This window comes from Pinus tabuliformis, chromosome 3_1, assembly GCF_031772625.1.
Source record: "Pinus tabuliformis cultivar Carrire ecotype Pingquan chromosome 3_1, CPIR1, whole genome shotgun sequence".
Classification (NCBI taxonomy): Eukaryota; Viridiplantae; Streptophyta; class Pinopsida; order Pinales; family Pinaceae; genus Pinus; species Pinus tabuliformis.
Genome location: NC_142301.1, coordinates 132,293,729 through 132,301,699, shown reverse-complemented (window position 1 = coordinate 132,301,699; position 7,971 = coordinate 132,293,729).

Below are 7,971 nucleotides of genomic sequence, written 5' to 3'. Positions count from 1 at the left end.
AGACAGTTAGTAGATAGTTAAGCAGTTTAATAGTTTTGGTGATTTCCAACTGTCTCATAGTGTATAAAAAGAGGAAAATTTACAGAGAAAGGGTTTGAACTTTGGAGAACCTGGAGACTAGGCCACTGTATTCTTGATAGAATTGTTGATTAATGAAAGAATTAGAAGTTTTCCACACATTGTTGGGTATGATTTTGTGACTTCTCTGTTATGTGTCATCATATGTTTTCTTCCTTTAAGTATGGTAATGAAGCTGCAGGTCTTTATTTGCTTGTGTAAATGAAGTTAAAATCCCTTAAAAGAGCACTCCTATACTTGAAGTTCCTACCTCTGCAATTCTTCTAAGTTACGGATAGTAGTTTCTGTGTAAGACAACACAATATCTTTAACTTCTCCAAGTGTCACAGATAGTAGATTCTGTGTAAAATAGCATATTATCTATGACTTCTTCAAGCTTTCTTCATTCATCATTTATATTTAGCAACTAAATGGAATTATGATATTTTCATGTCACCTAAGTATTGAGGGTTTAAAACCAAGTCTTTTAGGTCTTTCATTTGAGAATACAACATAGAATTAAGTGACAATAATTATAAACATTAATGTCTTAAGCACAATTTCTACATAGCCAGGAAATTGGTTTCTTAAGGGACAACAGTCATCAAGTCATAGAAGTCATCAAAAGTGGTCAGATTGTCATTAAGTAGAGTTGAAAGCTTTCAAAATTCTCCTTGAAGTTCTATATTCCTCTACGACTAACCATCCATTTGGTTTTCGATAACACTTCCTTCAACATTCATGGTCACAACTCCATTAGATGTGCATTATCTTCCTCATTGACAAACCCAAGAAATAGTTGTGCCAGTCGAACCATCTCTACTATTGAAACCCCTTAAGGAGATTTAAATAGGTTTCCAAAGTGATTTTTCCCCAAATCTACCAGATCTTTAAAGGAGGATACATTATTTATTTCTTAATCTTCAAGTTTCCAAATAGTATTACTCATCTTCCTCCCTTTGGTGTAATTTTGGAAAAATTTAGTGCTTGCATCCCTAGCCTCTAACTAGACTAATCGACTTTTAACTCTATAAGTGGCCTCTATATTTGCTAGGAGTCTTCCTTTTCTTTCCTCCAGTTGTACAAGCCTTTCTTTAGATTCCAATGAAGCATACCCCTCTGATTCATCCTCTAAAATAGATTTGAGTTCTTCTTGAATAGCTTAGATTTCTTGGGAGTCTCTTTGGCACTTAGATATAAACCATTTGATGCAAGTCAATTTTAGAGATTTAAGATTCTCAATAAATTGAGTTGTTCCTGACTCTCCTTAATGGGGATTGTAATTTCTCCAATAGGTATATACCACACCATGAAACTCTTTATCCTTGGGCCATTTTGCATTTAATTTAAAAGGGCTTAGAGGTTTCCTTCCATGGTTTTTTATTTCTAAATAAATATGGTAATTATTTGATCCTCCTCCTTCTCCAATCCATTTTCTAATGAAAGGCATATCCTCCACCATCTTCTCGGCCAGCGAGAAGTGGTCTAGCCTCTTAGCAATCTTGTCCCTTCATATCTTGTTGTTTCTCCATATTGGTTTTAGCTTCATTGGTTAAATATCAATGAGATAATGCTCTAGAAGTAATTGATTAAGAAAAAAAGTGTTTGGGTCATCTTGTGCCCTAGAAGTAATTGATTAAGAAACAAAGTGTTTGGGTCATCTTGTGAAAAATTAAGGTCTCCTCCAATAAACAGGTTGTCTGCAGAGAAAAAGGACTTTTGCACTAGCAATTCTCAAAAGAGTTTATTTCCTTGAAGGGGGCAATACACATTTAGAACCCCAAAAGCCTTGTTCAATTCAACTAACCGACAATTCATACCTAATATTTATTCCATTCCCCGGGTGTTGAGAACTTTGATAAAACAGGCATTAGAGAAATTTTGAGGTCTAAAATGGGCCTCAAAACAAAAATGTACAACCAAAATCAACTTTGCAAAAACCAATAGGATTCATGATGATGATGTCAACCACGGGGGATGATTCACCATTTTTGGAATAAAAAAGTAAAAGGATTAAAAAAATAAATAAATAAAGTACTTTTTCAACTCGTCTTTTCAACTTATCTCCTTACAATTTTACTCAAATTTCGAGCGGGAGCACTCGTTGGATGTGGAATTTAATTTCTCATCCAAGGAGTACCCATGTTGCGTACTTTTGATGGACCTTGTTGTTGAAAATGCAACAAGAAAATCCTAATTTAATTTTGTCCTTAAATTAAGTTAGGAATAAAATTGTAATTCCACATCACAAGACAACTTGTATGGGTTAACTAAATTAATTTGACTTATTTGGCTCAGTTAATTCCAGTTGAGGGTCTAACTAGAGTCATGTAGAGTGTTTCCTACATTATAGGAGCCCTGGTTCAGTTTATTTTGAGTTGTAATTAATTAATTCAGTTTAACTGAGTTAAAGTCAGTTAAACTAGTTCCAACTGATGGAGGAACTAGTAGGAGGTCAGACAGTGGGGTGCTGCTTCATGTGTTCAAACATTTAACTAATGATTCACTCATAAGAAACTCGTGAATGCTATATATGAGAGTTACCTAGTTGATATTAGAGTTCAGGGAAAATGTACTATCACTTGTATAATCATATGAATTGTGTAGGTGGTGCATGTAGTCATAGGAAGGCCTATGAGGATTGCGCAATTCCTATTGAGGAATTTCCCTAATTAAAAGGGGGTTAATTCCCTAGGAAACAACGCAAGGAAATAGGGACTTGGGAAAGCGAGAATTTGGTTAAGTATTGGCCTAGGCTTTTCTAGGAAGTAGTGAGCCAGATAGAGATAGTGCAGAGGTTGCTCGGGCTTAAGCAAAACATTGTAATCTTCTCATGTTTTCTGACTAATGCAATATACAAATAGAAATGGTTTTTACTTGTGGCTTTCCCGAGGAAATCATTGTGTAATTTTTTGATTGAATTCTTTCTCTTGTATGCTTCATGATTCCGCAATCGTTTAATTATTTCCGCTGATGAGTAGGATAGATTTAAGTCTATTTATTTTGTAAATTACAATTAGCAGTTTGAATCTACACGGAATTTCTACATGGTATCAGTTGCTTGTAGATCTCATTATTTTTGAATCAGCATGTAATGAATGCACTTCAACTCTTTCATCATGGAGCATTATTCTTCATCACTTCTTTATAGGGCATCAATCATCTTCTCCCTCACTTCCCTTCAAGTAAACATAGTGTTGAACCAATAGTCATGTCATCCTTCTCTTCATCAAAAAGTGACCTTATTCGTCACCATCTAGCTATCATTCATACAACTACCTATTCAAGTCATTATTCTTTCAAGATCTTCCATCCAATCTCATGAGTACTAGTTGTAGGTGACTTCTACAACACTCTTTTGGTAGCCTTGTTTCAACCCAACCATATGTTTACAAAAATAAAAAATGAACATTAAATTAAAGTTACATCTTTATGATGGAATTGAGTGAGTGCGATCACCATTTGAGGAACGCTCACTCTTACAACTAAACCCTAGACGCAACGCTCCATGGAAACCCTCGGGGGGGGGGGGATCGACCCCCCCAGCCTTCGGCCCCTTCGTATTTGGCAGCCTCCCTCCTGAGCCCGCCTTCACCTCATCAGCCTCCCGATCCAGGGACAGAGGCAAAGCTCCGGCGGAAAACTATACCTCGAAAGCCAACGGATCTGCAGCTGAGAGAAGCGTCCCTAGCCAAAGCGGAGCAACATGATCATCCCCCTGCAAACCGATATTGAAGGAAACACCCTCATTAATCATCGAAGACCCATGGATCGAAGAATATAGAGATCACATGCCCTAATCTGTCACTTCATGGGAGTGAGACTCAATGAAAAAGCTCTCTGCCGGTGGATAAACCAGAAATGGAAGCCCAAAGGGAACTACGAACTACAGTTAGGAGCAAGGAATTTTTTCACGGTCATCTTCACCGACAGGGAAGATAGAGATCGCACTTTCGAAGGAGGCCCATACTTCTACAACTTGGCAGGACTCTACATAACGTATTGGAAGCCCAACTTTGTTCCAGAGCAGGAAGATTTCACAAAAGTTCCAGTCTGGCTCAGACTCTACTCCTTGTCGGTGGATTATTAGAATAAGAGGATCCTGGAAGCCATCGGGAACAAGCTGGGCGTCTTCATCAAAACTTCAGATCTCACAACTCAAGGTAAATACACTGCCTATGCCAGAATCTGTGTTTATATGGATGTCTCAAGACCTCTCCCAGGTCATATTGCTCTGATCCACAAAGGAATTCATTGGAAGCAGTCCATCGACTATGAAAATATCCCTTTTAGATGCAGGAAATGCTGACAACACGGACATCTTAGTCATGGGTGCCCCCTAAATCAACCCCCACCTCAACCCGAAGCAGACAAGGTGGACAACCCGACCCCAAATTACATCCCTATTGCCAGGAAAAGCAAAAAGAAGAAAGGCAAAAATCCTCTGAAACACCCGTCCAACCCAATCCCAACCCAACAAAATAGCTTTGAAGTTTTAGGCAACCTTGATCCATTCGAAAACCCTCTGGAATCCCACGCCCCCCTGACTCAAGATCCACCCAGGCAGTCTCAACCATCTAACCCTTCAATCATCTCCATTCCAAGCACGAACCATCCCCAAACCGAGAAACAACCTCAAACCCCGCAGCCCAACTCCGACCACTGCGATACAAGCCTCAATCCTCTACATACCACTCCCAACACAGAAACTCATCCAAATCGGATTCCCTCAACTACTCCTATCAATCCCCTGGAAGAAATCCTGGGTGACCTGGTTCTCCAGGAGGTCACCGAGCAATGGTCCAAACAGGGAGTGAATGCCATTCCCCAAGAACACTTGGAGAAAATTGAAATGGCATGCCTGTAGTTAGAATATCTTAATCAGAATGCAGCCAAAAAGCAATGGGGAGATAGTAGCCAAACAGGCATCCAAGCCAACCTAGACCTGGACCAATACAAGCCAAAAGGTCCATGAAGAAAATAGGGGAGAAAATCGACAAAGCAACAAGTACAAGAACTCGGCAGGCGCCTAATCAAAAGGAAAAATGAGGGCTCTAGTCCTATCCACACCGAAGATTTCTCAATGAAGATAACAACATGGAATATCAGAGGGATAAATGGCACCTCCAAAAGAAGAATCCTCAAAAACCATCTTTTCACGCAATCTCCAGACCTTGTCTTACTACAAGAATCCAAATGCTCAGCCAATGGCATAGAAACACTCAAGAAACTATTTGCAAAAGGCTTTCAATGCACAAGCACAGAAGCCATTGGGCAAGCAGGAGGGCTCCTAATGTTTTGGAACAAAAACAAGCTTTTTATGCAGAATGCTTTGTCCACTAAGCATTCGCTATCAGTCATCTTCAACATGCCAGACTCACAACAAATGATATGCATCACAAACGTGTATGGACCTCAGCGAATTTAGGAGAAGTTCAAGATGCTGGAAGACCTGAACGAAATCAAACAACACCATGGTGCCAACCACTGGATCCTGGGTGGCGATTTCAACATGATCACCAACCTAGCGGAGAAGAAAGGAGGCCTAAGAAGATTGGATAAAGATGCGGAAGCTTTCAGTACCTTCATAGCAGCATCTAAACTCATTGATGTTCCCACAGTCAATGGTCTACACACATGGAACAATAAGCAAGGGGGAAATAGATAGGTTGCATCAAGGCTTGACAGGTTCCTCATATCGGAATCTATCATGCTCTAGAATCTAGACATGGAAGCCAACATTCTGCCCATTGGGGGATCAGATCATTGGCTAGTACAGCTGCACTTGACCAATATGATCAAGCCCCAAAACTGGCCTTTCAGGTTCGAAAGCTTCTGGATAGATCACCCAACCTTCATGCAAAATATACAAAGTTGGTGGACCCAAACCTTTGTAAAGAGCGACAACATTATGTACATCTTTCAGCAAAAGCTCAAGAGCATTAAGACCAAGCTCAAATGCTGGAACAAGAACACATTTGGTAACATTTTTCAAGCCAAAAAAGATCTTGAGGAAAAAATGGCGGGCCTCCAACAAGCAATGGTCAAGGACGGGCCTAACGAGGACAGGTTAGCTCAGGAATCAAACCTCCAAAAGCAATGGGAAGACAGGCTAAGACAAGAAGAGCTGCTATGGAAACAAAAATCAAGGGTGCAGTGGCTAAAGCATGGGGAATGAAACACAAGCTTCTTCCATAAATCAACCATTCAGCACAGAGCCAACAACCGTATTCTATCCCTCAAAAAAGATGATGGTGCTAAGGTCTCAACCAGAGAGCAAATAGGATCCAAACTAAATTTATACTTCAGGTCACTGCTCTCTGAGCCCAATCAAGATAGAACCCAAGCTATCAACAAAATCATTAGTGCTATTCCCCCCTTAGTAACGGAGGAGCAAAACTCCATTCTCTTAAGAGAGTTCACTAAGCAGGAGATTGAAGAAGTTATCTTCACCATGGCCTCTAACAAAGCCCCTGGACCAGACGGCTTTACAATTGAATTCTTCAAAGCTTGCTGGCACATCATCAAAGCAGATCTTTTCAATCCGATAAAGAACTTCCACAGAACCAAGAGAGTGTTGCCGGCCATCAATGCTACCTTCCTCACCCTCATCCCCAAATCTGATCATGCTGACTCCCCCGACAAATTTAGACCTATAGCCCTTTGCAACATCATCTACAAAATCCTCTCAAAATTGATGGCCAACAGAATTAAACCCATCCTTCCCTCAATCATTTCTCATGAACAGTCTGGATATGTTGAAGGAAGACAGATAGCTGACAGCATCATTCTCAACCAGGAGGTGCTGCATTCTATCAGAACTCAAAAGATCCCGAGCATGCTCATTCAACTTGACCTCTCCAAGGCCTTTGACAAAATCAGCTGGACATACATCAGAGAAATCCTCCAGGCTTTCAGCTTCAGTCAGATTTGGATAAAATGGATAATGGAAATGGTCTTAGGAGCATTCTTCTCAATCATGCTGAATGGAGGCCCCTTACAGCCATTCCTCCCAACCAGAGGCATACGGCAAGGAGATCCTTTGTCACCTTTTCTCTTTGTCATCATGGTAGAGGGCCTCGGAAGATCTCTATCCCAAGCGGTCCAAACGAATCAGCTCAAAGGCATCAAAGCTGCGCATCAAGGACCCACAGTAACGCATCAGCAATTTGTCAATGACACAATGCTTATGGGAACCCCCACAATAAAGGAAGCTCGAACCTTCAACAAGGTGCTAAGTACTTTCACGGAAGCCTCAGGTATGGAGATCAATCTAACAAAATCCAAATTATTTTTCTTCAACACTTCTATTCCTGTGCAGAGAAATCTCAGCAAAATTCTCAAGATTCAGAGGAACTCCCTTCCAACCAAATACCTCGGCATCCCACTTTCAGAATACGCCCCCAAAGCTGCAAATTGGGAAGATCTCCTCAACAAAATGAAGGCCAGATTAAGCAGCTGGACTCATCGAGCCCTAAACATGGCCAGCAGACTGGTACTGGTCAAATCAGTTCTTCAAACCATGCCGGCCTACATGCTCTCAGCCCTTGCAGCACCCAAATCAGTCTACAATTCCATTCGGAACATCCAGTGGTCCTTCCTCTGGAATGGAGATTCAAAGAAGCGCAAATGGGCCCTCCTCAAGTGGACAGACATATGCAAACCAAAGCTGGCAGGAGGACTGGGCCTAAGAGATCCTGAAATCCTAAGCAAGGCTATTGCAGCAAAAATATGGTGGAGATGGGTGGAGAATCCTAATTCCCTATGGGGCACCTTGTGGAAAGCAAAGTACACAAATCAAATACAGGACAAAGACCTCATTAGGCTCATTGGCAGCACTCAAGGCTCTCCCCTCTGGAACAAAGTATGGGAGAACCGACACATTGTTCAGCAACACTACTTCTGGGAAGTGCA